The following is a 25,291-nucleotide window of genomic DNA, read 5'->3' as shown; positions in this document are numbered from 1 at the left end:
TATTTTGCATTCGTATGCAACAATCGACAGCACCCTTGCCTGTCTGAATGCCATCACGAATGAGAGCCCAAGAAGTCGTCGGAAATGCTCGCGGCCGAGTCCTCAGCAGCATCAGCTACTCATTCTTTCCATACGAGGTACCGTCAATTCGCGCAGTCGCTATTGCAAATGAAGTCACCAAAATCAATCACTTCGTTAGCGGCGAGGAGCCCGGGCTCAGCGGTAGCTCTACATGGAGGCACCAGCAGCTCCGACAGGCCACCGCTGGCGCGCCGGCGCCCGGACCCACGGCCGTCAATGACGCTGCAGTCGATGTACTTCTTAATATCGCTTTTGGAAGAAGGAAACCAGGTGTAAATCACACAGTATTTTACTGATGATCTGGAAACGCAAGTTTAGAATAAGTAGAACATTATATAAAATGTGTTGTGTGGTCGAGCGACAACCACGCCTCGCTCTCGCCAGATTATCGTTGCTGCACGGAATGATTGTTAAGGCACCGACGGCTTCAGAGTTCGCCTTCTCGAAGTTTTGCTTTTGCAGTACATTCCGCAATCTTTTCGTTATGAGTCGTCTGTTTCGGTTTCCCGATGTAGTTTTGCTCACTGCTCTCGACTTCTCTTAACCCCGAGCCACCACTAGCCGAAAATTCCGCACTGCTATCTGGTCAATCTGCAGAGCTCGATGAAGGCGTCGCGGTCGTTCCTGAGCTGATGAAACGGCCGAATCTGTAGTTGTTCCCAGATCTCTTCCACAACAACGGCCTCCCAGACGCTTGGATTACAGGAGTACGCCACTACTCCCAGCCGGAGAACTGCATTTGAAAGCGTAATAACATGAGCTACACGTAACTCCGATTTCTGTGTCTGACCTACTTTTAATGAAACTGTCGTCGATTTACTTACTACTATCGCTGCTGGACGAAGCAGATCAGGTGAAAACCATCAGTATTCTTGTAACGAAGAGGTAATGGGAATTTAGGTAAAACAATATAAAAAAAAGTTGTGTGGTGGAGCGACACGTACAGTTGGCTCTTCCTAGATGATCATTGCTGCACGGAATAATTGTTAAGGCACCGACGCCTTCAGGAGTGGTCTTCTGGAAGTTTTGCTTGCAGTATATTCCGCAATCTTTTCGTTATGAGTTGGTGTTTCGGATTCCCGATGTTCTTTTGTTTAGTGCATTTGCCTTCCCTTGACACTGAGAAAGCACATGACGAAAGTGAAACACCACCGTCTGTTCATCTGCAGAGCGCGATGAAATTATTCACTCTATATTCATTGCCTTTCATATTCTTCCCATCAGTGGTGAGCGCTGCCTTCAGAAAGCGCTTTTGTTTCTGATTTACATGGAAGTTAGTGTTCCTCGGAGCTGGACTGCTTGGGATTAGCTTCATTGCTACTGGCAGATGGCTCGTTGGTCTAGGGGTATGATTCCTGCTTTGGGTGCAGGAGCTCCCGGGTTCAAATCCCGCACGAGCCCTACCGTTTTGACCGTGCTGAAGAGTAGGTGGAGCTCACCCACGTTTGCAGGTCTGCAATGAAGAATAGATGCCTGCCGCAGCACGCTTTGTGTAGCACTACGGTGATGAAGGGACCGTTTGATATGACAAGAATCTGACACCAGTAAATTACATGGGTCGATTGCTGTAGAAGAGCCGACAGTAATCTTGCATGCAACGGAAAACAAAGGTTGTCTTTGCAGAACATGTGCACCGTGAGTGGAGACGAACCTCAATCGTGGAGCAGTCTACCTTCATCTGATTAGCGACGACAACAACCAAAGGGTGGGATACAAGACTGAGCGTAGTTAAGAGTTTCTCACTATTAGTTACGTTCACACTTCAACAGAGCTGTGACAAGGCGAGTGCAGTGAGCTCAGGAAAGCCAGTATGAAGCGCACTTGAAGTAGTCCTGAAGAAATGGATTATAAACTTTGCCGGCCAGAATGGAGCTACGAGCGTTCTGAGTTACTGAATACCGGTACACTATGGGAGCAAGAGCATTTGACAGTAAAATGAAGCGATATCCGTGTAGCACACGACATTTATTATCCCTGCATACGCAGACGTGACGTTATCTCGGAAATGGAATCCGAAAAGGGGTTTAAAAAAACTCGTGTTTCCGCCCGGGATCGAACCGGGGACCTTCTGCGTGTAAAGCAGACGTGATAACCGCTACACCACGGAAACGACGGCTCTGCGGCTGTTCTACCTAGAAACCCGTAGTGGCAACAGATTTTTCCTGCGTAAGCAAAGGCATCGCCTACGAGCTCCCTCCGATTCTAGAAGTTGCCATTGTAAAAGACATCGATGAAAACAATCAAACCGCAACAGCCAGGGAAAACGCTGGGTGAGCGGCAGCTCTGCATGGTGATACCAAGAACGGAGGCGTCAGTCATGTGCAGCGCTTAGACGCTACGAACAGGCTCGTTGGTCTAGGGGTATGATTCCTGCTTCGGGTGCAGGAGGTCCCGGGTTCAAATCCCGGACGAGCCCTTGCGTTTTGTGCAAACGTGTGGCAACTACCGTCATGCCGGCGGCTGTTCCGCGCATTTCCAGCCCTCCAGTTAAGCACAAAAACCAAGTAGCCGGTTCTGAAAGAGTTTCATGTATCATCTGAGCCCTGGTGGTGGGCCGTTTGAAATTGATTAAAATGGTCACAGTAGAGATTGTAGCAAAGGTCTTGTTGAGTGCGACGAAAATGTGTTTCCGCCCGGAATCGAACCGAGGGCCTTCTGCGTGTTAGGCAGACGTGATAACCGCTACACCACGGAAACTGCTACGCTCTGTGCTCCACATCTGACACAACTTGTAGGACGATCGCAACTTTGGCGTAAAAATCACTTTGCGGAAACGCACAATGCAGGTATTTCGCATTCGTATGCAACAATCGACAGCACCCTTGCCTGTCTGAATGCCATCACGAATGAGAGCCCAAGAAGTCGTCGGAAATGCTCGCGGCCGAGTCCTCAGCAGCATCAGCTACTCATTCTTTCCGTACGAGGTACCGTCAATTCGCGCAGTCGCTATTGCAAATGATGTCACCAAAAGCAATCACAGGAGCACAGTATTTTACTGATGATCTGGAAACGCAAGTTTAGAATAAGTAGAACATTATATAAAATGTGTTGTGTGGTCGAGCGACAGCCACTCCTCGCTCTCGCCAGATTGTCGTTGCTGCACGGAATGATTGTTAAGGCACCGACGGCTTCAGAGTTCGTCTTCTCGAAGTTTTGCTTTTGCAGTACATTCCGCAATCTTTTCGTTATGAGTCGTCTGTTTCGGTTTCCCGATGTAGTTTTGCTCACTGCTCTCGACTTCTCTTAACCCCGAGCCACCACCAGCCGAAAATTCCGCACTGCTATATGGTCAATCTGCAGAACTCGATGAGGGCGTCGCGGTCGTTCCTGAGCTGATGAAACGGCCGAATCTGTAGTTGTTCCCAGATCTCTTCCACAACAACGGCCTCCCAGACGCTTGGATTACAGGAGTACGCCACTACTCCCAGCCGGAGAACTGCATTTGAAAGCGTAATAACATGAGCTACACGTAACTCCGATTTCTGTGTCTGACCTACTTTTAATGAAACTGTCGTCGATTTACTTACTACTATCGCTGCTGGACGAAGCAGATTAGGTGAAAACCACACAGTATTCTTGTAACGAAGAGGTAATGGAAATTTAGGTAAAACAATATCAAAAAAAGTTGTGTGGTGGAGCGACGCGTACAGTTGGCTCTTCCTAGATGATCATTGCTGCACGGAATAATTGTTAAGGCACCGACGCCTTCAGGAGTGGTCTTCTGGAAGTTTTGCTTGCAGTATATTCCGCAATCTTTTCGTTATGAGTTGGTGTTTCGTATTCCCGATGTTCTTTTGTTTAGTGCATTTGCCTTCCCTTGACACTGAGAAAGCACATGACGAAAGTGAAACACCACCGTCTGTTCATCTGCAGAGCGCGATGAAATTATTCACTCTATATTCATTGCCTTTCATATTCTTCCCATCAGTGGTGAGCGCTGCCTTCAGAAAGCGCTTTTGTTTCTGATTTACATGGAAGTTAGTGTTCCTCGGAGCTGGACTGCTTGGGATTAGCTTCATTGCTACTGGCAGGTGACTCGTTGGTCTAGGGGTATGATTCCTGCTTTGGGTGCAGGAGGTCCCGGGTTCAAATCCCGGACGAGCCCTACCGTTTTGACCGTGCTGAAGAGTAGGTGGAGCTCACTCACGTTTGCAGCTCTGCAATGAAGAATAGATGCCTGCCGCAGCACGCTTTGTGTAGCACTACGGTGATGAAGGGACCGTTTGATATGGCAAGAATCTGACACCAGTAAATTACATGGGTCGATTGCTGTAGAAGAGCCGACAGTAATCTTGCATGCAACGGAAAACAAAGGTTGTCTTTGCAGAACATGTGCACCGTGAGTGGAGACGAACCTCAATCGTGGAGCAGTCTACCTTCATCTGATTAGCTTTGACAACAACCAAAGGGTGGGATACAAGACTGAGCGCAGTTAAGAGATTCTCACTATTAGTTACGTTCACACTTCAACAGAGCTGTGACAAGGCGAGTGCAGTGAGCTCAGGAAAGCCAGTATGAAGCGCACTTGAAGTAGTCCTGATGAAATGGATTATAAATTTTGCCGGCCAGAATGGAGCTACGAGCGCTCTAAGTTACTGAATACCGGTACACTATGGGAGCAAGAGCATTTGACAGTAAAATGACGCGATATCCGTGTAGCACACGACATTTATTATCCATGCATACGCAGACGTGACGTTATCTCGGAAATGGAATCCGAAAAGGGGTTTAAAAAAAGTCGTGTTTCCGCCCGGGATCGAACCGGGGACCTTCTGCGTGTAAAGCAGACGTGATAACCGCTACACCACGGAAACGACGGCTCTGCGGCTGTTCTACCTAGAAACCCGTAGTGGCAACAGATTTTTCCTGCGTAAGCAAAGGCATCGGCTACGAGTTCCCTCCGATTCTAGAAGTTGCTATTGTAAAAGACATCGATGAAAACAATCAAACCGCAACAGCCAGGGAAAACGCTGGGTGAGCGGCAGCTCTGCATGGTGATACCAAGAACGGAGGCGTCAGTCATGTACAGCGCTTAGACGCTACGAACAGGCTCGTTGGTCTAGGGGTATGATTCCTGCTTCGGGTGCAGGAGGTCCCGGGTTCAAATCCCGGACGAGCCCCTGCATTTTGTGCAAACGTGTGGCAACTACCGACACGCCGGCGGCTGTTCCGCGCATTTCCAGCCCTCCAGGTAAGCAGAAAAACCAAGTAGCCGGTTCTGAAAGGGTTTCATGTATCATCTGAGCGTGGTGGGCCGTTTGAAATTGATTTACATGGTAACAGTAGAGATTGTAGCAAGGGTCTTGTTGAGTGCGACGAAAAATTGTTTCCGCCCGGAATCGAACCGGGGACCTTCTGCGTGTTAGGCAGACGTGATAACCGCTACACCACAGAAAGTGCTACGCTCTGTGCTCCACATCTGACGCAACTTGTAGGACGATCGCAACTTTGGCGTAAAAATCACTTTGCGAAAACGCACAATGCAGGTATTTCGCATTCATATGCAACAATCGACAGCACCCTTGCCTGTCTGAATGCCATCACGAATGAGAGCCCAAGAAGTCGTCGGAAATGCTCGCGGCCGAGTCCTCAGCAGCATCAGCTACTCATTCTTTCCGTACGAGGTACCGTCAATTCGCGCAGTCGCTATTGCAAATGATGTCACGAAAAGCAATCACTTCGTTAGCGGCGAGGAGCCCGGGCTCAGCGGTAGCTCTACATGGAGGCACCAGCAGCTCCGACAGGCCACCGCTGGCGCGCCGGCGCCCGGACCCACGACCGCCAATGACGCTGCAGTCGATGTACTTCTTAATATCGCTTTTGGAAGAAGGAAACCAGGTGTAAATCACACAGTATTTTACTGATGATCTGGAAACGCAAGTTTAGAATAAGTAGAACATTATATAAAATGTGTTGTGTGGTCGAGCGACAGCCACGCCTCGCTCTCGCCAGATTATCGTTGCTGCACGGAATGATTGTTAAGGCACCGACGGCTTCAGAGTTCGTCTTCTCGAAGTTTTGCTTTTGCAGTACATTCCGCAATCTTTTCGTTATGAGTCGTCTGTTTCGGTTTCCCGATGTAGTTTTGCTCACTGCTCTCGACTTCTCTTAACCCCGAGCCACCACTAGCCGAAAATTCCGCACTGCTATCTGGTCAATCTGCAGAACTCGATGAGGGCGTCGCGGTCGTTCCTGAGCTAACGAAACGGCCGAATCTGTAGTTGTTCCCAGATCTCTTCCACAACAACGGCCTCCCAGAGGATTGGATTACAGGAGTACGCCACTACTCCCAGCCGGAGAACTGCATTTGAAAGCGTAATAACATGAGCTACACGTAACTCCGATTTCTGTGTCTGACCTACTTTTAATGAAACTGTCGTCGATTTACTTACTACTATCGCTGCTGGACGAAGCAGATTAGGTGAAAACCACACAGTATTCTTGTAACGAAGAGGTAATGGAAATTTAGGTAAAACAATATAAAAAAAAGTTGTGTGGTGGAGCGACACGTACAGTTGGCTCTTCCTAGATGATTATTGCTGCACGGAATAATTGTTAAGGCACCGACGCCTTCAGGAGTGGTCTTCTGGAAGTTTTGCTTGCAGTATATTCCGCAATCTTTTCGTTATGAGTTGGTGTTTCGGATTCCTGATGTTCTTTTGTTTAGTGCATTTGCCTTCCGTTGACACTGAGAAAGCACATGACGAAAGTGAAACACCACCGTCTGTTCATCTGCAGAGCGCGATGAAATTATTCACTCCATATTCATTGCCTTTCATATTCTTCCCATCAGTGGTGAGCGCTGCCTTCAGAAAGCGCTTTTGTTTCTGATTTACATGGAAGTTAGTGTTCCTCGGAGCTGGACTGCTTGGGATTAGCTTCATTGCTACTGGCAGGTGACTCGTTGGTCTAGGGGTATGATTCCTGCTTTGGGTGCAGGAGGTCCCGGGTTCAAATCCCGGACGAGCCCTACCGTTTTGACCGTGCTGAAGAGTAGGTGGAGCTCACCCACGTTTGCAGCTCTGCAATGAAGAATAGATGCCTGCCGCAGCACGCTTTGTGTAGCACTACGGTGATGAAGGGACCGTTTGATATGGCAAGAATCTGACACCAGTAAATATCATGGGTCGATTGCTGTAGAAGAGCCGACAGTAATCTTGCATGCAACGGAAAACAAAGGTTGTCTTTGCAGAACATGTGCACCGTGAGTGGAGACGAACCTCAATCGTGGAGCAGTCTACCTTCATCTGATTAGCGACGACAACAACCAAAGGGTGGGATACAAGACTGAGCGTAGTTAAGAGATTCTCACTATTAGTTACGTTCACACTTCAACAGAGCTGTGACAAGGCGAGTGCAGTGAGCTCAGGAAAGCCAGTATGAAGCGCACTTGAAGTAGTCCTGAAGAAATGGATTATAAATTTTGCCGGCCAGAATGGAGCTACGAGCGCTCTGAGTTACTGAATACCGGTACACTATGGGAGCTAGAGCATTTGACAGTAAAATGACGCGATATCCGTGTAGCACACGACATTTATTATCCCTGCATACGCAGACGTGACGTTATCTCGGAAATGGAATCCGAAAAGAGGTTTAAAAAAACTCGTGTTTCCGCCCGGGATCGAACCGGGGACCTTCTGCGTGTAAAGCAGACGTGATAACCGCTACACCACGGAAACGACGGCTTTGCGGCTGTTCTACCTAGAAACCCGTAGTGGCAACAGATTTTTCCTGCTTAAGCAAAGGCATCGGCTACGAGCTCCCTCCGATTCTAGAAGTTGCTATTGTAAAAGACATCGATGAAAACAATCAAACCGCAACAGCCAGGGAAAACGCTGGGTGAGCGGCAGCTCTGCATGGTGATACCAAGAACGGAGGCGTCAGTCATGTGCAGCGCTTAGTCGCTACGAACAGGCTCGTTGGTCTAGGGGTATGATTCCTGCTTCGGGTGCAGGAGGTCCCGGGTTCAAATCCCGGGCGAGCCCTTGCATTTTGTGCAAACGTGTGGCAACTACTGTCATGCCGGCGGCTGTTCCGCGCATTTCCAGCCCTCCAGGTAAGCACAAAAACCAAGTAGCCGGTTCTGAAAGAGTTTCATGTATCATCTGAGCCCTGGTGGTGGGCCGTTTGAAATTGATTTAAATGGTAACAGTAGAGATTGTAGCAAGGGTCTTGTTGAGTGCGACGAAAAATTGTTTCCGCCCGGAATCGAACCGGGGACCTTCTGCGTGTTAGGCAGACGTGATAACCGCTACACCACGGAAACTGCTACGCTCTGTGCTCCACATCTGACGCAACTTGTAGGACGATCGCAACTTTGGCGTAAAAATCACTTTGCGGAAACGCACAATGCAGGTATTTCGCATTCGTATGCAACAATCGACAGCACCCTTGCCTGTCTGAATGCCATCACGAATGAGAGCCCAAGAAGTTGTCGGAAATGCTCGCGGCCGAGTCCTCAGCAGCATCAGTTACTCATTCTTTCCGTACGAGGTACCGTCAATTCGTAAATCACACAGTATTTTACTGATGATCTGGAAACGCAAGTTTAGAATAAGTAGAACATTATATAAAATGTGTTGTGTGGTCGAGCGACAGCCACGCCTCGCTCTCGCCAGATTATCGTTGCTGCACGGAATGATTGTTAAGGCACCGACGGCTTCAGAGTTCGTCTTCTCGAAGTTTTGCTTTTGCAGTACATTCCGCAATCTTTTCGTTATGAGTCGTCTGTTTCGGTTTCCCGATGTAGTTTTGCTCACTGCTCTCGACTTCTCTTAACCCCGAGCCACCACTAGCCGAAAATTCCGCACTGCTATCTGTTCAATCTGCAGAACTCGATGAGGGCGTCGCGGTCGTTCCTGAGCTAACGAAACGGCCGAATCTGTAGTTGTTCCCAGCTCTCTTCCACAACAACGGCCTCCCAGACGCTTGGATTACAGGAGTACGCCACTACTCCCAGCCGGAGAACTGCATTTGAAAGCGTAATAACATGAGCTACACGTAACTTCGATTTCTGTGTCTGACCTACTTTTAATGAAACTGTCGTCGATTTACTTACTACTATAGCTGCTGGACGAAGCAGATCAGGTGAAAACCACACAGTATTCTTGTAACGAAGAGGTAATGGAAATTTAGGTAAAACAATATCAAAAAAAGTTGTGTGGTGGAGCGACACGTACAGTTGGCTCTTCCTAGATGATCATTGCTGCACGAAATAATTGTTAAGGCACCGACGCCTTCAGGAGTGGTCTTCTGGAAGTTTTGCTTGCAGTATATTCCGCAATCTTTTCGTTATGAGTTGGTGTTTCGGATTCCCGATGTTCTTTTGTTTAGTGCATTTGCCTTCCCTTGACACTGAGAAAGCACATGACGAAAGTGAAACACCACCGCCTGTTCATCTGCAGAGCGCGATGAAATTATTCACTCTATATTCATTGCCTTTCATATTCTTCCCATCAGTGGTGAGCGCTGCCTTCAGAAAGCGCTTTTGTTTCTGATTTACATGGAAGTTAGTGTTCCTCGGAGCTGGACTGCTCGGGATTAGCTTCATTGCTACTGGCAGGTGGCTCGTTGGTCTAGGGGTATGATTCCTGCTTTGGTGGAAATCCCGGACGAGCCCTACCGTTTTGACCGTGCTGAAGAGTAGGTGGAGCTCACCCACGTTTGCAGCTCTGCAATGAAGAATAGATGCCTGCCGCAGCAGGCTTTGTGTAGCACTACGGTGATGAAGGGACCGTTTGATATGGCAAGAATCTGACACCAGTAAATTTCATGGGTCGATTGCTGTAGAAGAGCCGACAGTAATCTTGCATGCAACGGAAAACAAAGGTTGTCTTTGCAGAACATGTGCACCGTGAGTGGAGACGAACCTCAATCGTGGAGCAGTCTACCTTCATCTGATTAGCGACGACAACAACCAAAGGGTGGGATACAAGACTGAGCGTAGTTAAGAGATTCTCACTATTAGTTACGTTCACACTTCAACAGAGCTGTGACAAGGCGAGTGCAGTGAGCTCAGGAAAGCCAGTATGAAGCGCACTTGAAGTAGTCCTGAAGAAATGGATTATAAATTTTGCCGGCCAGAATGGATCTACGAGCGCTCTGAGTTACTGAATACCGGTACACTATGGGAGCAAGAGCATTTGACAGTAAAATGACGCGATATCCGTGTAGCACACGACATTTATTATCCCTGCATACGCAGACGTGACGTTATCTCGGAAATGGAATCCGAAAAGGGGTTTAAAAAAACTCGTGTTTCCGCCCGGGATCGAACCGGGGACCTTCTGCGTGTAAAGCAGACGTGATAACCGCTACACCACGGAAACGACGGCTCTGCGGCTGTTCTACCTAGAAACCCGTAGTGGCAACAGATTTTTCCTGCGTAAGCAAAGGCATCGGCTACGAGCTCCCTCCGCTTCTAGAAGTTGCTATTGTAAAAGACATCGATGAAAACAATCAAACCGCAACAGCCAGGGAAAACGCTGGGTGAGCGGCAGCTCTGCATGGTGATACCAAGAACGGAGGCGTCAGTCATGTGCAGCGCTTAGTCGCTACGAACAGGCTCGTTGGTCTAGGGGTATGATTCCTGCTTCGGGTGCAGGAGGTCCCGGGTTCAAATCCCGGACGAGCCCCTGCATTTTGTGCAAACGTGTGGCAACTACTGTCATGCCGGCGGCTGTTCCGCGCATTTCCAGCCCTCCAGGTAAGCACAAAAACCAAGTAGCCGGTTCTGAAAGAGTTTCATGTATCATCTGAGCCCTGGTGGTGGGCCGTTTGAAATTGATTTAAATGGTAACAGTAGAGATTGTAGCAAGGGTCTTGTTGAGTGCGACGAAAAATTGTTTCCGCCCGGAATCGAACCGGGGACCTTCTGCGTGTTAGGCAGACGTGATAACCGCTACACCACGGAAACTGCTACGCTCTGTGCTCCACATCTGACGCAACTTGTAGGACGATCGCAACTTTGGCGTAAAAACCACTTTGCGGAAACGCACAATGCAGGTATTTCGCATTCGTATGCAACAATCGACAGCACCCTTGCCTGTCTGAATGCCATCACGAATGAGAGCCCAAGAAGTCGTCGGAAATGCTCGCGGCCGAGTCCTCAGCAGCATCAGTTACTCATTCTTTCCGTACGAGGTACCGTCAATTCGTAAATCACACAGTATTTTACTGATGATCTGGAAACGCAAGTTTAGAATAAGTAGAACATTATATAAAATGTGTTGTGTGGTCGAGCGACAGCCACGCCTCGCTCTCGCCAGATTATCGTTGCTGCACGGAATGATTGTTAAGGCACCGACGGCTTCAGAGTTCGTCTTCTCGAAGTTTTGCTTTTGCAGTACATTCCGCAATCTTTTCGTTATAAGTCGTCTGTTTCGGTTTCCCGATGTAGTTTTGCTCACTGCTCTCGACTTCTCTTAACCCCGAGCCACCACTAGCCGAAAATTCCGCACTGCTATCTGTTCAATCTGCAGAACTCGATGAGGGCGTCGCGGTCGTTCCTGAGCTAACGAAACGGCCGAATCTGTAGTTGTTCCCAGCTCTCTTCCACAACAACGGCCTCCCAGACGCTTGGATTACAGGAGTACGCCACTACTCCCAGCCGGAGAACTGCATTTGAAAGCGTAATAACATGAGCTACACGTAACTTCGATTTCTGTGTCTGACCTACTTTTAATGAAACTGTCGTCGATTTACTTACTACTATAGCTGCTGGACGAAGCAGATCAGGTGAAAACCACACAGTATTCTTGTAACGAAGAGGTAATGGAAATTTAGGTAAAACAATATCAAAAAAAGTTGTGTGGTGGAGCGACACGTACAGTTGGCTCTTCCTAGATGATCATTGCTGCACGGAATAATTGTTAAGGCACCGACGCCTTCAGGAGTGGTCTTCTGGAAGTTTTGCTTGCAGTATATTCCGCAATCTTTTCGTTATGAGTTGGTGTTTCGGATTCCCGATGTTCTTTTGTTTAGTGCATTTGCCTTCCCTTGACACTGAGAAAGCACATGACGAAAGTGAAACACCACCGCCTGTTCATCTGCAGAGCGCGATGAAATTATTCACTCTATATTCATTGCCTTTCATATTCTTCCCATCAGTGGTGAGCGCTGCCTTCAGAAAGCGCTTTTGTTTCTGATTTACATGGAAGTTAGTGTTCCTCGGAGCTGGACTGCTCGGGATTAGCTTCATTGCTACTGGCAGGTGGCTCGTTGGTCTAGGGGTGTGATTCCTGCTTTGGGTGCAGGAGGTCCCGGGTTGAAATCCAGGACGAGCCCTACCGTTTTGACCGTGCTGAAGAGTAGGTGGAGCTCACCCACGTTTGCAGCTCTGCAATGAAGAATAGATGCCTGCCGCAGCACGCTTTGTGTAGCACTATGGTGATGAAGGGACCGTTTGATATGGCAAGAATCTGACACCAGTAAATTACATGGGTCGATTGCTGTAGAAGAGCCGACAGTAATCTTGCATGCAACGGAAAACAAAGGTTGTCTTTGCAGAACATGTGCACCGTGAGTGGAGACGAACCTCAATCGTGGAGCAGTCTACCTTCATCTGATTAGCGACGACAACAACCAAAGGGTGGGATACAAGACTGAGCGTAGTTAAGAGATTCTCACTATTAGTTACGTTCACACTTCAACAGAGCTGTGAGAAGGCGAGTGCAGTGAGCTCAGGAAAGCCAGTATGAAGCGCACTTGAAGTAGTCCTGAAGAAATGGATTATAAATTTTGCCGGCCAGAATGGAGCTACGAGCGCTCTGAGTTACTGAATACCGGTACACTATGGGAGCAAGAGCATTTGACAGTAAAATGACGCGATATCCGTGTAGCACACGACATTTATTACCCCTGCATACGCAGACGTGACGTTATCTCGGAAATGGAATCCGAAAAGGGGTTTAAAAAAAGTCGTGTTTCCGCCCGGGATCGAACCGGGGACCTTCTGCGTGTAAAGCAGACGTGATAACCGCTACACCACGGAAACGACGGCTCTGCGGCTGTTCTACCTAGAAACCCGTAGTGGCAACAGATTTTTCCTGCGTAAGCAAAGGCATCGGCTACGAGCTCCCTCCGATTCTAGAAGTTGCTATTGTAAAAGACATCGATGAAAACAATCAAACCGCAACAGCCAGGGAAAACGCTGGGTGAGCGGCAGCTCTCCATGGTGATACCAAGAACAGAGGCGTCAGTCATGTGCAGCGCTTAGACGCTACGAACAGGCTCGTTGGTCTAGGGGTATGATTCCTGCTTCGGGTGCAGGAGGTCCCGGGTTCAAATCCCGGACGTGCCCTTGCGTTTTGTGCAAACGTGTGGCAACTACTGTCATGCCGGCGGCTGTTCCGCGCATTTCCAGCCCTCCAGGTAAGCACAAAAACCAAGTAGCCGGTTCTGAAAGAGTTTCATGTATCATCTGAGCCCTGGTGGTGGGCCGTTTGAAATTGATTTAAATGGTAACAGTAGAGATTGTAGCAAGGGTCTTGTTGAGTGCGACGAAAAATTGTTTCCGCCCGGAATCGAACCGGGGACCTTCTGCGTGTTAGGCAGACGTGATAACCGCTACACCACGGAAACTGCTACGCTCTGTGCTCCACATCTGACGCAACTTGTAGGACGATCGCAACTTTGGCGTAAAAATCACTTTGCGGAAACGCACAATGCAGGTATTTCGCATTCGTATGCAACAATCGACAGCACCCTTGCCTGTCTGAATGCCATCACGAATGAGAGCCCAAGAAGTCGTCGGAAATGCTCGCGGCCGAGTCCTCAGCAGCATCAGCTACTCATTCTTTCCGTACGAGGTACCGTCAATTCGCGCAGTCGCTATTGCAAATGATGTCACCGAAAGCAATCACTTCGTTAGCGGCGAGGAGCCCGGGCTCAGCGGTAGCTCTACATGGAGGCACCAGCAGCTCCGACAGGCCACCGCTGGCGCGCCGGCGCCCGGACCCACGACCGTCAATGACGCTGCAGTCGATGTACTTCTTAATATCGCTTTTGGAAGAAGGAAACCAGGTGTAAATCACACAGTATTTTACTGATGATCTGGAAACGCAAGTTTAGAATAAGTAGAACATTATATAAAATGTGTTTTGTGGTCTCGCCAGATTATCGTTGCTGCACGGAATGATTGTTCGTCTTCTCGAAGTTTTGCTTTTGCAGTACATTCCGCAATCTTTTCGTTATGAGTCGTCTGTTTCGGTTTCCCGATGTAGTTTTGCTCACTGCTCTCGACTTCTCTTAACCCCGAGCCACCACTGGCCGAAAATTCCGCACTGCTTTCTGGTCAATCTGCAGAACTCGATGAGGGCGTCGCGGTCGTTCCTGAGCTGATGAAACGGCCGAATCTGTAGTTGTTGCCAGATCTCTTCCACAACAACGGCCTCCCAGACGCTTGGATTACAGGAGTACGCCACTACTCCCAGCCGGAGAACTGCCTTTGAAAGCGTAATAACATGAGCTACACGTAACTCCGATTTCTGTGTCTGACCTACTTTTAATGAAACTGTCGTCGATTTACTTACTACTATCGCTGCTGGACGAAGCAGATCAGGTGAAAACCACGCAGTATTCTTGTAACGAAGAGGTAATGGAAATTTAGGTAAAACAATATCAAAAAATGTTGTGTGGTGGAGCGACACGTACAGTTGGCTCTTCCTAGATGATCATTGCTGCACGGAATAATTCTTAAGGCACCGACGCCTTCAGGAGTGGTCTTCTGGAAGTTTTGCTTGCAGTATATTCCGCAATCTTTTCGTTATGAGTTGGTGTCTCGGATTCCTGATGTTCTTTTGTTTAGTGCATTTGCCTTCCCTTGACACTGAGAAAGCACATGACGAAAGTGAAACACCACCGTCTGTTCATCTGCAGAGTGCGATGAAATTATTCACTCTATATTCATTGCCTTTCATATTCTTCCCATCAGTGGTGAGCGCTGCCTTCAGAAAGCGCTTTTGTTTCTGATTTACATGGAAGTTAGTGTTCCTCGGAGCTGGACTGCTCGGGATTAGCTTCATTGCTACTGGCAGGTGGCTCGTTGGTCTAGGGGTGTGATTCCTGCTTTGGGTGCAGGAGGTCCCGGGTTGAAATCCAGGACGAGCCCTACCGTTTTGACCGTGCTGAAGAGTAGGTGGAGCTCACCCACGTTTGCAGCTCTGCAATGAAGAATAGATGCCTGCCGCAGCACGCTTTGTGTAGCACTATGGTGATGAAGGGACCGTTTGATATGGCAAGAATCTGACACCAGTAAATTACATGGGTCGATTGCTGTAGAAGAGCCGACAGTAATCTTGCATGCAACGGAAAACAAAGGTTGTCTTTGCAGAACATGTGCACCGTGAGTGGAGACGAACCTCAATCGTGGAGCAGTCTACCTTCATCTGATTAGCGACGACAACAACCAAAGGGTGGGTTACAAGACTGAGCGTAGTTAAGAGATTCTCACTATTAGTTACGCTCACACTTCAACAGAGCTGTGACAAGGCGAGTGCAGTGAGCTCAGGAAAGCCAGTATGAAGCGCACTTGAAGTAGTCCTGAAGAAATGGATTATAAATGTTGCCGGCCAGAATGGAGCTACGAGCGCTCTGAGTTACTGAATACCGGTACACTATGGGAGCAAGAGCATTTGACAGTAAAATGACGCGATATCCGTGTAGCACACGACATTTATTATCCCTGCATACGCAGACGTGACGTTATCTCGGAAATGGAATCCGAAAAGGGGTTTAAAAAAAGTCGTGTTTCCGCCCGGGATCGAACCGGGGACCTTCTGCGTGTAATGCAGACGTGATAACCGCTACACCACTTTTTTTCTTTATTTTTCCAACTTTTTTTTTCTTTAATTTTAAAGCGAGCGGGGCAGGCAGATAGCGGCAAGGTGGGCAGGGGTCAATTAGTCAGAGGCCTGGCCACGGTGCCGCCCCCATACCCGTCATCACTCACATTGATTGTAAAGGAACATTGATTTTTTTAAAATTTTTTGTGCCTTTATTTTTTTTTATTTATGTATTTATATATATATATATATATATATATATATATATATATATATATATATATATATATATATATATTGGAAAAGCATCAATATGGGACTGGAGCCAGATCATTTGGTTGATACATTAACGGGTGAAGGTTTCAGAGCTCGAACAGCTATCCAATACCTGTTCTAGTGAATGCAATATGAAGCATATTACCGTACTTGCGACGGTGATCCGCATAGTTTCTAATTTTAGTATATTCCGTTTCCATGTGTAACTGAAACTCGCTGTAATCTTCGCCCGTCAGCCGATTGAAGACATGACTTGTATATTGGCCCAACAGCCACATGACAGCATTATTTTTAGTTGGTGGAAAATATTTGACGTCTGGTCTGTGCAGTAAGTTCGTGTCGATGTTATTTTCAGAAGTCCGAGTTATAAGGGCGACTTTTTGACGAACCCATTGCCAATTGTGCATGTGGTGACTGCAAGTATATCTGTGGGGAACAGTATCCACTTGGTGACAATCTGGACAATGGGCTGTGTCGCTTAGCCCAATCGCATGCAGGCGCTCATTTGTGCTGATAATGTTGTTAACCGTTTTATACCATGTCGACCTGACCAAAGACGGAAGTACACTGCTGCTGATGTTCGCCCACAGGACATCCCAATTGACTCCAGTGTGCTTTTGTTCGATTTTGTTCTTGCCCTCATATTGTTTCCTGTGCTCCAGAATGTCCTTGGCAGTTAAAGGTCGATGTTGGAGAAGGACCTCGCTCAAGTAGCTCTTTTCCAGATAATATGTGCGGATGTGGGAGAGCTGGTAGTCGATCGTCTGCACATTGATGGGCGGTTCTACGCTTTTCGGCGCGACTGCCTCAAACAACTTTGCCGTAAGGGTGTCAGAGTAGTTTTGGATTAAGGATGTCATCCGTTTAATGTAAAAAGCCATTGCTTTGGCGTTCAGATCGGTCAGACCCAGACCGCCATGCAGAGGGTCGAGGGTCACAGTCTTCACGTCAACTCGAAATATTTCCCCCCGCCACAGAAAATTGGTCAACTGGCTCATTATCTGTTTGGCTATGACTGTGGGGATTGGAAAGACCTGTGCCACATAATATGCTCGCGACAGGATACATGTATTTATAAATTTAACCCTCTGAATTTGGTCCATACTGCGATAAACGTTATCTATTAAAGCACCCTTGACTTTGAACAAGACATCCCGCCAATTTGCCGTTATCATCCTTTGTGGAGGGACCGTCAGTATCGTCCCAAGAGATTTGTGTTCCGTAACATGGGTAGCCCATTCTAGGCCGACATCGTCAAGTCCCCTTATACGTAGAAATTTGCTTTTAGTTTCGTTCATTTTTGCGCCAGAAGCGGAACAATAGCGCCTGAGGTCTGCCTCCAGTACAATCATATCATCCCTGTTCCTCACGACGATGCCGACATCATCAGCATATGCCCCAACTGCAGTTTTCTTCCCGGCGATCGTTATGCCCGTCATGTGCTCATGTACTAGCCGCAGCAATGGTTCTAGGGAGATGACAAAGAGCAACATGGAAAGGGGGCTTCCTTGGGGGACACCCCTTGCGATGGTAATTGGTCTTGTGAGCTGGCAGTTAACGGAGATCGTGGCAGCCAGACCAGTGATCATATTGCGCACGACAGCGATGGAGTCATGCTCGAAGCCCATCCTCCGTATTGTTTCGAAGAGGTATTTATGGCTGACATTATCAAATGCTTTATAAAAATCGAGAAAAAGGAGGCCGCAATTAATGGTGCTGGCAGACGACAGAGCGACGATATCTCTATATTGTGCTGTAGTCTGAAATATTGATCGCCTATAAGCTCAAGTTTGCTGTTGCCCAATTATGTTTGCGGTCAACGGCATCATTCGATTGTTTAAAGCTCTCGCAATAATCTTATAATCTGAGTTAAGAAGAGAAGTCGGCCGGAAGTTGTTAATCTTTTTACATCCCTTATTTTTAGGAATCAACACGATTTTACATTCTTTAAGTTCTGATGGTACAAACTTTCCCCGCAGTACGTCGTTAACGGCTTGTGTCAACTTATCACCTATGATACTCCAATATCGTTGATAGAATTCGACCGGAAGGCCATCAGGGCCCGGCGATTTACTTTTAGGGGAGCCGCGAATTATTTCAAGGACTTCATCTGGACTAAAAGCTGAAAATAAGCTGGCGTTGTCGTCGGCAGTAATTGTGGAGGTTGTAAACGCAAATAACTCATCCAAATCGTCCTCTTGCGTTGCTTCTGCCTCATACAGGGCACTGTAATACCTGTGGATTTCTCTGATGATCTCGTTTTGCACAGTGAGGACAGTACCGTTTTCTAATTTAAGTTCGTCCATGAATATCCGTCGTCGGTTCTTGCGATGTTTAATCAGATGATATAACGCAGCCGTTTCGTCCTCGCTAACGGATCTGGCTTTTGACTTAAGTTTAAGACCCTCCAGTTGTTTTCTCTTTAAGCTTAATAATGTCGCTTTAATTTTCTTGATGTCGGACAGGCGCCTGTCTGAGCCATCTGCCTGATCATACAAATCCCTTAAGACCATATAGTAAAATTCCATTGTACGGTGAACTGCCCGAGATCTCTCTATACTATAAGATATAATTACTTTCCGTAATTTGGGCTTCGCCTTGCGGGTCCACCACTCCAAAACACTCGGAAAGTTGTGTACAGAGCGCAAGCAAAATTCCCAAGCTGTCTTTAATTCGACCTCGAGCTCGTCGTCTGGTAAAAGGCCGACATTCATGCTCCACTGATTCCTAAACCAGTGAGTTGGTTGCCGGTCTAAGTTTATGCAGGCGCTCACACTACAGTGATCAGAGAAGCTGACTGGAGTGATTTCCACTTGTAACAAATTCCGCACTATGTGACTTGACATATAGATTCTATCAATCCTGCTACTGGAATTATGTGAAATGTGCGTGTATTTCACAAGCGTGGGATACTTAACTTCCCACGCGTCCCTCAGTTTCATTTGAGAAACAAGAAAGTTTAATTCAGGGGAATAATTAAAATTGGGGGATTGATCTTTATGGTGCAATACACAATTAAAATCGCCGGCAATGATCAAGTTTGGCGAGTCTCTCCGCAGTAAGTAAATGATATCCTCCTTAAAAAACTTCGATCTGTCAGCGCGCCGTGTACTTCCAGATGGTGCATACAGATTGATTACACTGACGCCCATGATATTCACGCCTATGCCCCGTCCAGAGTCTAACTTTTCGACATCGGTTATAGGTATTCCTTCCCTAACTAAAATCGCTGTGCCAGCACTGAATTCAGGAGCGAAATTGATTATTGCAACATAGCCGGGAATGTTAATTTGCCATGTTGCAACCTCTTGTAAAAGGGCAATATCTGTACCAGAGTCAAACAAAAATTGTTTTAATAAAGCAAGTTTTAACTCTGGCGTAATCCTATTGATATTAAGGGAGGTGATAGTATAGGCCTGTAGCATATAGGTAATGAGATGTAAAAGTATAATAAAACGATGGCATCGAGCTCAAGAGTGCCGGCTGCGGAATTAACAAAGGTATAATGTGAGCAGCCATGAGAGGATTAGTGGATCAAGAAGCGAAATAAAAACGATAACAAGTGATACACTACGAATCATAAGCCGATTGTAGCAAAAACGACACAGTGAATGCTGTGAACCATAACCGGAGAAAAGGACAGAAAAAACACAAAGAAGCTTTGCAACCGTAGGCGACAGCATGGAACAAGCCTTGTACCAACGAAATTACTACTGTGGAGGATGGGCTTCGCCGAGTTCTTTGCTGTTGTCATCACCGGATCGTTCCCTCACAATTTCATAACTAACATTTCGGGGTACTACATCCGCTTGCGAGGAAGTGGAATTTCCCTTGTTGCGAGGAGCGGAGAGATTTGGCTGTGGATTGAGCCTTCGTCGTGGGGCGTTTTGAGGTCCCGAAGTTTTTGTGGATTCTTTGAGACGCGGTCGTGTCGTTGTCGCAGCACTGCCGCCGGCAGCTGGCAGGTTGGTAAACACTTGCACCTGTTTACTTCCGCCCGAAACTTGTTGTCGGGCGTCAGCTGTAGCGCGTTGTTGACACAACACTTCCTCACTGTGTGCGCGTTGTAGCGGTTGTTGTCCTTCGGGCACGGCACTCAAAATTGGAGGTTCCTGTTCATGACCCGGCGTCTCAGAATTCGGCATCCCCTCAAGTCCATCCGCACTGGCTTCAAAATCGACCCGCATAACATCATCTGGTACTAAATCCTCCGCGGTTGATGGTTTTGGTTTCCGGGCTGCAGGAGTCGCGGGAGATACTTCCTCATCTGACTGCTCATCACTACGTTCCAGCGGCCTTTTCTTTTGCTGAGATTCACTTTCAAGACAAACTGGCGCAGCAGTTTGCCGTCCTACGAGTGGTGGAAACGCATCAGCAGTTATGGGCGGGGTCTCGGAGGTAGTTGCCTGGGGAGCATCAACATCAGGGTCTGCAGAAGAACCAGAAGTATCTACTGCCATTACCTCGTTAAGTGTTAATCTACGCCGCGGCTGGAGATTATTTTTTAAGACAAAAACTCGGCGGGGGCAGTCCTGGCGAAGATGGCCTAGTTCATTGCAGATATGGCAGGTGGGGGCTTGACCAGAATATATAATGTGAGCCTTATAACCGTCAACCGTGATGTGAGAAGGAATGTTCATTTTTACTTCCATGTCCACAGATCTAATCCCATTGAAACATTGTAATTTGTAGCGAGACGACCACTTTTCGTTGACAATTTCTTTAACCTCACCAAACTTAGAAAGTGCATCTTTAATTTTAGCATTGTCAATCTCTATGGGCAAGTTAAGTACTCTAACTGTCTGAATCGATGTATCGGCACGTGTTACAGTAACCATACTAGTGGTGCCGTCGCGACGAACAAAAGGGACTTGTTTGCCGATTTTTTCAATAAGTCGATCAACTGCTACTGGACTGAGAAACTTGACAAACACGCAATAACGATCAGAATCTAGCTGGGTGGTGTGCACAGAATCAGAAGTGATGCCTATTACCTCGGTTAGCCAGTCGTGAATCTCGAGGGCGGTCGGTTGAACTCGGCGGGTATCCTTGTCAAAGCCAAAAACCAGGGTGTTTTTCCGGATGGTGGTAGACATGGCGCTGCAGCTGTATGGAATCCGGTCAAGTCCGAATCCCGTACAAGATCGGCAAGTTGCTGACGAAAAGGACGACCACAAAAAAAGTACAATGCACGTGAATCACTCGGAACACAGAAACACACAACGGCAAACAGTAAACACTGGCAACGACACCGGCGAAGCGGAGCAACCAGCTAGCACGTCCGACCGCGGCGACAGCGAAAGCCGGAATGACGCCACGGAAACGACGGCTCTGCGGCTGTTCTACCTAGAAACCCGTAGTGGCAACAGATTTTTCCTGCGTAAGCAAAGGCATCGGCTACGAGCTCCCTCCGATTCTAGAAGTTGCTATTGTAAAAGACATCGATGAAAACAATCAAACCGCAACAGCCAGGGAAAACGCTGGGTGAGCGGCAGCTCTGCATGGTGATACCAAGAACGGAGGCGTCAGTCATGTGCAGCGCTTAGACGCTACGAACAGGCTCGTTGGTCTAGGGGTATGATTCCTGCTTCGGGTGCAGGAGGTCCCGGGTTCAAATCCCGGACGAGCCCTTGCGTTTTGTGCAAACGTGTGGCAACTACTGTCATGCCGGCGGCTGTTCCGCGCATTTCCAGCCCTCCAGGTAAACACAAAAACCAAGTAGCCGGTTCTGAAAGAGTTTCATGTATCATCTGAGCCCTGGTGGTGGGCCGTTTGAAATTGATTTAAATGGTAACAGTAGAGATTGTAGCAAGGGTCTTGTTGAGTGCGACGAAAAATTGTTTCCGTCCGGAACCGAACCGGGGACCTTCTGCGTGTTAGGCAGACGTGATAACCGCTACACCACGGAAACTGCTACGCTCTGTGCTCCACATCTGACGCAACTTGTAGGACGATCGCAACTTTGGCGTAAAAATCACTTTGCGGAAACGCACAATGCAGGTATTTCGCATTCGTATGCAACAATCGACAGCACCCTTGCCTGTCTGAATGCCATCACGAATGAGAGCCCAAGAAGTCGTCGGAAATGCTCGCGGCCGAGTCCTCAGCAGCATCAGCTACTCATTCTTTCCGTACGAGGTACCGTCAATTCGCGCAGTCGCTACTGCAAATGATGTCACCGAAAGCAATCACTTCGTTAGCGGCGAGGAGCCCGGGCTCAGCGGTAGCTCTACATGGAGGCACCAGCAGCTCCGTCAGGCCACCGCTGGCGCGCCGGCGCCCGGACCCACGACCGTCAATGATGCTGCAGTCAATGTACTTCTTAATATCGCTTTTGGAAGAAGGAAACCAGGTGTAAATCACACAGTATTTTACTGATGATCTGGAAACGCAAGTTTAGAATAAGTAGAACATTATATAAAATGTGTTGTGTGGTCGAGCGACAGCCACGCCTCGCTCTCGCCAGATTATCGTTGCTGCACGGAATGATTGTTAAGGCACCGACGGCTTCAGAGTTCGTCTTCCCGAAGTTTTGCTTTTGCAGTACATTCCGCAATCTTTTCGTTATGAGTCGTCTGTTTCGGTTTCCCGATGTAGTTTTGCTCACTGCTCTCGACCTCTCTTAACCCCGAGCCACCACTAGCCGAAAATTCCGCACTGCTATCTGGTCAATCTGCAGAACTCGATAAGGGCGTCGCGGTCTTTCCTGAGCTGATGAAACGGCCGAATCTGTAGTTGTTCCCAGATCTCTTCCACAACAACGGCCTCCCAGACGCTTGGATTACAGGAGTACGCCACTACTCCCAGCCGGAGAACTGCATTTGAAAGCGTAATAACATGAGCTACACGTAACTCCGATTTCTGTGTCTGACCTACTTTTAATGAAACTGTCGTCGATTTACTTACTACTATCGCTGCTGGACGAAGCAGATCAGGTGAAAACCACACAGTATTCTTGTAACGAAGAGGTAATGGAAATTTAGGTAAAACAATATCAAAAAAAGTTGTGTGGTGGAGCGACACGTGCAGTTGGCTCTTCCTAGATGATCATTGTTGCACGGAATAATTCTTAAGGCACCGACGCCTTCAGGAGTGGTCTTCTGGAAGTTTTGCTTGCAGTATATTCCGCAATCTTTTCGTTATGAGTTGGTGTTTCGGATTCCCGATGTTCTTTTGTTTAGTGCATTTGCCTTCCCTTGACACTGAGAAAGCACATGACGAAAGTGAAACACCACCGTCTGTTCATCTGCAGAGCGCGATGAAATTATTCACTCTATATTCATTGCCTTTCATATTCTTCCCATCAGTGGTGAGCGCTGCCTTCAGAAAGCGCTTTTGTTTCTGATTTACATGGAAGGTAGTGTTCCTCGGAGATGGACTGCTTGGGATTAGCTTCATTGTTACTGGCAGGTGGCTCGTTGGTCTAGGGGTATGATTCCTGCTTTGGGTGCAGGAGGTCCCGGGTTCAAATCCCGGACGAGCCCTACCGTTTTGACCGTGCTGAAGAGTAGGTGGAGCTCACCCACGTTTGCAGCTCTGCAATGAAGAATAGATGCCTGCCGCAGCACGCTTTGTGTAGCACTACGGTGATGAAGGGACCGTTTGATATGGCAAGAATCTGACACCAGTAAATTACATGGGTCGATTGCTGTAGAAGAGCCGACAGAAATCTTGCATGCAACGGAAAACAAAGGTTGTCTTTGCAGAACATGTGCACCGTGAGTGGAGACGAACCTCAATCGTGGAGCAGTCTACCTTCATCTGATTAGCGACGACAACAACCAAAGGGTGGGATACAAGACTGAGCGTAGTTAAGAGATTCTCATTATTAGTTACGTTCACACTTCAACAGAGCTGTGACAAGGCGAGTGCAGTGAGCTCAGGAAAGCCAGTATGAAGCGCACTTGAAGTAGTCCTGAAGAAATGGATTATAAATGTTGCCGGCCAGAATGGATCTACGAGCGCTCTGAGTTACTGAATACCGGTACACTATGGGAGCAAGAGCATTTGACAGTAAAATGACGCGATATCCGTGTAGCACACGACATTTATTATCCCTGCATACGCAGACGTGACGTTATCTCGGAAATGGAATCCGAAAAGGGGTTTAAAAAAAGTCGTGTTTCCGCCCGGGATCGAACCGGGGACCTTCTGCGTGTAAAGCAGACGTGATAACCGCTACACCACGGAAACGACGGCTGTGCGGCTGTTCTACCTAGAAACCCGTAGTGGCAACAGACTTTTCCTGCGTAAGCAAAGGCATCGGCAACGAGCTCCCTCCGATTCTAGAAGTTGCTATTGTAAAAGACATCGATGAAAACAATCAAACCGCAACAGCCAGGGAAAACGCTGGGTGAGCGGCAGCTCTGCATGGTGATACCAAGAACGGAGGCGGCAGTCATGTGCAGCGCTTAGACGCTACGAACAGGCTCGTTGGTCTAGGGGTATGATTCCCGCTTCGGGTGCAGGAGGTCCCGGTTTCAAATCCCAGACGAGCCCTTGCGTTTTGTGCAAATGTGTGGCAACTACCGTCATGCCGGCGGCTGTTCCGCGCATTTCCAGCCCTCCAGGTAAGCACAAGAACCAAGTAGCCGTAGTCTGGCATTAGCTGCCGCAGCGGTCGCATGCTCCTCAAGTTTGCTCCGTGAACGTTCAGTGTTTACGCCAGTGTTTTCGTGTCTTGTGCTCGTTTATTGACGTTTTGCACGTGAATTAAGCGTTATCAATTGAGCATTTGGTCTTCTTTCGTGTCATCTTTCTACGAAGTGCCGTTGGGATTTCGGCGGTGTCCGAGATTTCTTCGCTGCAGAACACCATGGCAAACTCCGTGAGAAAAAACACCGTGATTTTCACCTTCGACAAGTACACCCGTCGAGTACAGCCCTCTGCACTTGAAATACACGACTGGATTACCGAGGTAATTGGCCTTCATTCTGAATCTGTTCATACCATGCAGCTGGACTGTGATGAATACTGCATTTTTGTAAAGTTTAATGATTCCGCGAGTGTAGACCGCTTTCTGGCAAAATTTGGTTATGAAACGGAATTTATACACCGTGATGGTACTAAAAGTACTGTCAAACTCCGGAATTCAGATTCTGTAATTAGGAATGTTAGGGTTTTGAATATTCCCATAGAAGTAGACAATTCGA

The 25,291-nt window shown here is 47.8% G+C and overlaps 22 non-coding genes across 22 annotated transcripts; 10 read left to right on the top strand and 12 right to left on the bottom strand.

The window, feature by feature from the left end:
* The first annotated feature begins 1,410 nt into the window (after positions 1–1,410).
* On the top strand, positions 1,411–1,482 carry Trnap-ugg (transfer RNA proline (anticodon UGG)). Its single transcript has one exon. It is a non-coding gene; the product is annotated as a tRNA-Pro (tRNA).
* Positions 1,483–2,118: 636 nt separating this feature from the next.
* On the bottom strand, positions 2,119–2,191 carry Trnav-uac (transfer RNA valine (anticodon UAC)). The gene has a single exon. It is a non-coding gene; the product is annotated as a tRNA-Val (tRNA).
* Positions 2,192–2,425: 234 nt separating this feature from the next.
* Trnap-cgg (transfer RNA proline (anticodon CGG)) lies at positions 2,426–2,497 on the top strand. Its single transcript has one exon. It is a non-coding gene; the product is annotated as a tRNA-Pro (tRNA).
* A 208-nt stretch (positions 2,498–2,705) lies between these two features.
* On the bottom strand, positions 2,706–2,778 carry Trnav-aac (transfer RNA valine (anticodon AAC)). Its single transcript has one exon. It is a non-coding gene; the product is annotated as a tRNA-Val (tRNA).
* A 1,336-nt stretch (positions 2,779–4,114) lies between these two features.
* Trnap-ugg (transfer RNA proline (anticodon UGG)) lies at positions 4,115–4,186 on the top strand. Its single transcript has one exon. It is a non-coding gene; the product is annotated as a tRNA-Pro (tRNA).
* A 636-nt stretch (positions 4,187–4,822) lies between these two features.
* Trnav-uac (transfer RNA valine (anticodon UAC)) lies at positions 4,823–4,895 on the bottom strand. Its single transcript has one exon. It is a non-coding gene; the product is annotated as a tRNA-Val (tRNA).
* A 234-nt stretch (positions 4,896–5,129) lies between these two features.
* On the top strand, positions 5,130–5,201 carry Trnap-cgg (transfer RNA proline (anticodon CGG)). The gene has a single exon. It is a non-coding gene; the product is annotated as a tRNA-Pro (tRNA).
* A 204-nt stretch (positions 5,202–5,405) lies between these two features.
* Trnav-aac (transfer RNA valine (anticodon AAC)) lies at positions 5,406–5,478 on the bottom strand. The gene has a single exon. It is a non-coding gene; the product is annotated as a tRNA-Val (tRNA).
* Positions 5,479–6,979: 1,501 nt separating this feature from the next.
* On the top strand, positions 6,980–7,051 carry Trnap-ugg (transfer RNA proline (anticodon UGG)). The gene has a single exon. It is a non-coding gene; the product is annotated as a tRNA-Pro (tRNA).
* Positions 7,052–7,687: 636 nt separating this feature from the next.
* Trnav-uac (transfer RNA valine (anticodon UAC)) lies at positions 7,688–7,760 on the bottom strand. The gene has a single exon. It is a non-coding gene; the product is annotated as a tRNA-Val (tRNA).
* A 234-nt stretch (positions 7,761–7,994) lies between these two features.
* Positions 7,995–8,066, top strand: Trnap-cgg (transfer RNA proline (anticodon CGG)). Its single transcript has one exon. It is a non-coding gene; the product is annotated as a tRNA-Pro (tRNA).
* Positions 8,067–8,274: 208 nt separating this feature from the next.
* On the bottom strand, positions 8,275–8,347 carry Trnav-aac (transfer RNA valine (anticodon AAC)). The gene has a single exon. It is a non-coding gene; the product is annotated as a tRNA-Val (tRNA).
* A 1,989-nt stretch (positions 8,348–10,336) lies between these two features.
* Trnav-uac (transfer RNA valine (anticodon UAC)) lies at positions 10,337–10,409 on the bottom strand. Its single transcript has one exon. It is a non-coding gene; the product is annotated as a tRNA-Val (tRNA).
* Positions 10,410–10,643: 234 nt separating this feature from the next.
* Positions 10,644–10,715, top strand: Trnap-cgg (transfer RNA proline (anticodon CGG)). Its single transcript has one exon. It is a non-coding gene; the product is annotated as a tRNA-Pro (tRNA).
* Positions 10,716–10,923: 208 nt separating this feature from the next.
* Trnav-aac (transfer RNA valine (anticodon AAC)) lies at positions 10,924–10,996 on the bottom strand. The gene has a single exon. It is a non-coding gene; the product is annotated as a tRNA-Val (tRNA).
* A 2,006-nt stretch (positions 10,997–13,002) lies between these two features.
* Trnav-uac (transfer RNA valine (anticodon UAC)) lies at positions 13,003–13,075 on the bottom strand. Its single transcript has one exon. It is a non-coding gene; the product is annotated as a tRNA-Val (tRNA).
* A 234-nt stretch (positions 13,076–13,309) lies between these two features.
* Positions 13,310–13,381, top strand: Trnap-cgg (transfer RNA proline (anticodon CGG)). The gene has a single exon. It is a non-coding gene; the product is annotated as a tRNA-Pro (tRNA).
* A 208-nt stretch (positions 13,382–13,589) lies between these two features.
* Trnav-aac (transfer RNA valine (anticodon AAC)) lies at positions 13,590–13,662 on the bottom strand. Its single transcript has one exon. It is a non-coding gene; the product is annotated as a tRNA-Val (tRNA).
* Positions 13,663–21,697: 8,035 nt separating this feature from the next.
* Positions 21,698–21,769, top strand: Trnap-cgg (transfer RNA proline (anticodon CGG)). The gene has a single exon. It is a non-coding gene; the product is annotated as a tRNA-Pro (tRNA).
* A 208-nt stretch (positions 21,770–21,977) lies between these two features.
* Positions 21,978–22,050, bottom strand: Trnav-aac (transfer RNA valine (anticodon AAC)). Its single transcript has one exon. It is a non-coding gene; the product is annotated as a tRNA-Val (tRNA).
* A 1,501-nt stretch (positions 22,051–23,551) lies between these two features.
* Trnap-ugg (transfer RNA proline (anticodon UGG)) lies at positions 23,552–23,623 on the top strand. Its single transcript has one exon. It is a non-coding gene; the product is annotated as a tRNA-Pro (tRNA).
* A 636-nt stretch (positions 23,624–24,259) lies between these two features.
* Positions 24,260–24,332, bottom strand: Trnav-uac (transfer RNA valine (anticodon UAC)). Its single transcript has one exon. It is a non-coding gene; the product is annotated as a tRNA-Val (tRNA).
* Between the last annotated feature and the right edge of the window lie 959 nt (positions 24,333–25,291).

Source organism: Schistocerca cancellata, unplaced genomic scaffold, assembly GCF_023864275.1.
Source record: "Schistocerca cancellata isolate TAMUIC-IGC-003103 unplaced genomic scaffold, iqSchCanc2.1 HiC_scaffold_1078, whole genome shotgun sequence".
In the NCBI taxonomy this organism is placed as follows: Eukaryota; Metazoa; Arthropoda; class Insecta; order Orthoptera; family Acrididae; genus Schistocerca; species Schistocerca cancellata.
This window is presented reverse-complemented; position numbering and strand designations above follow the sequence as displayed.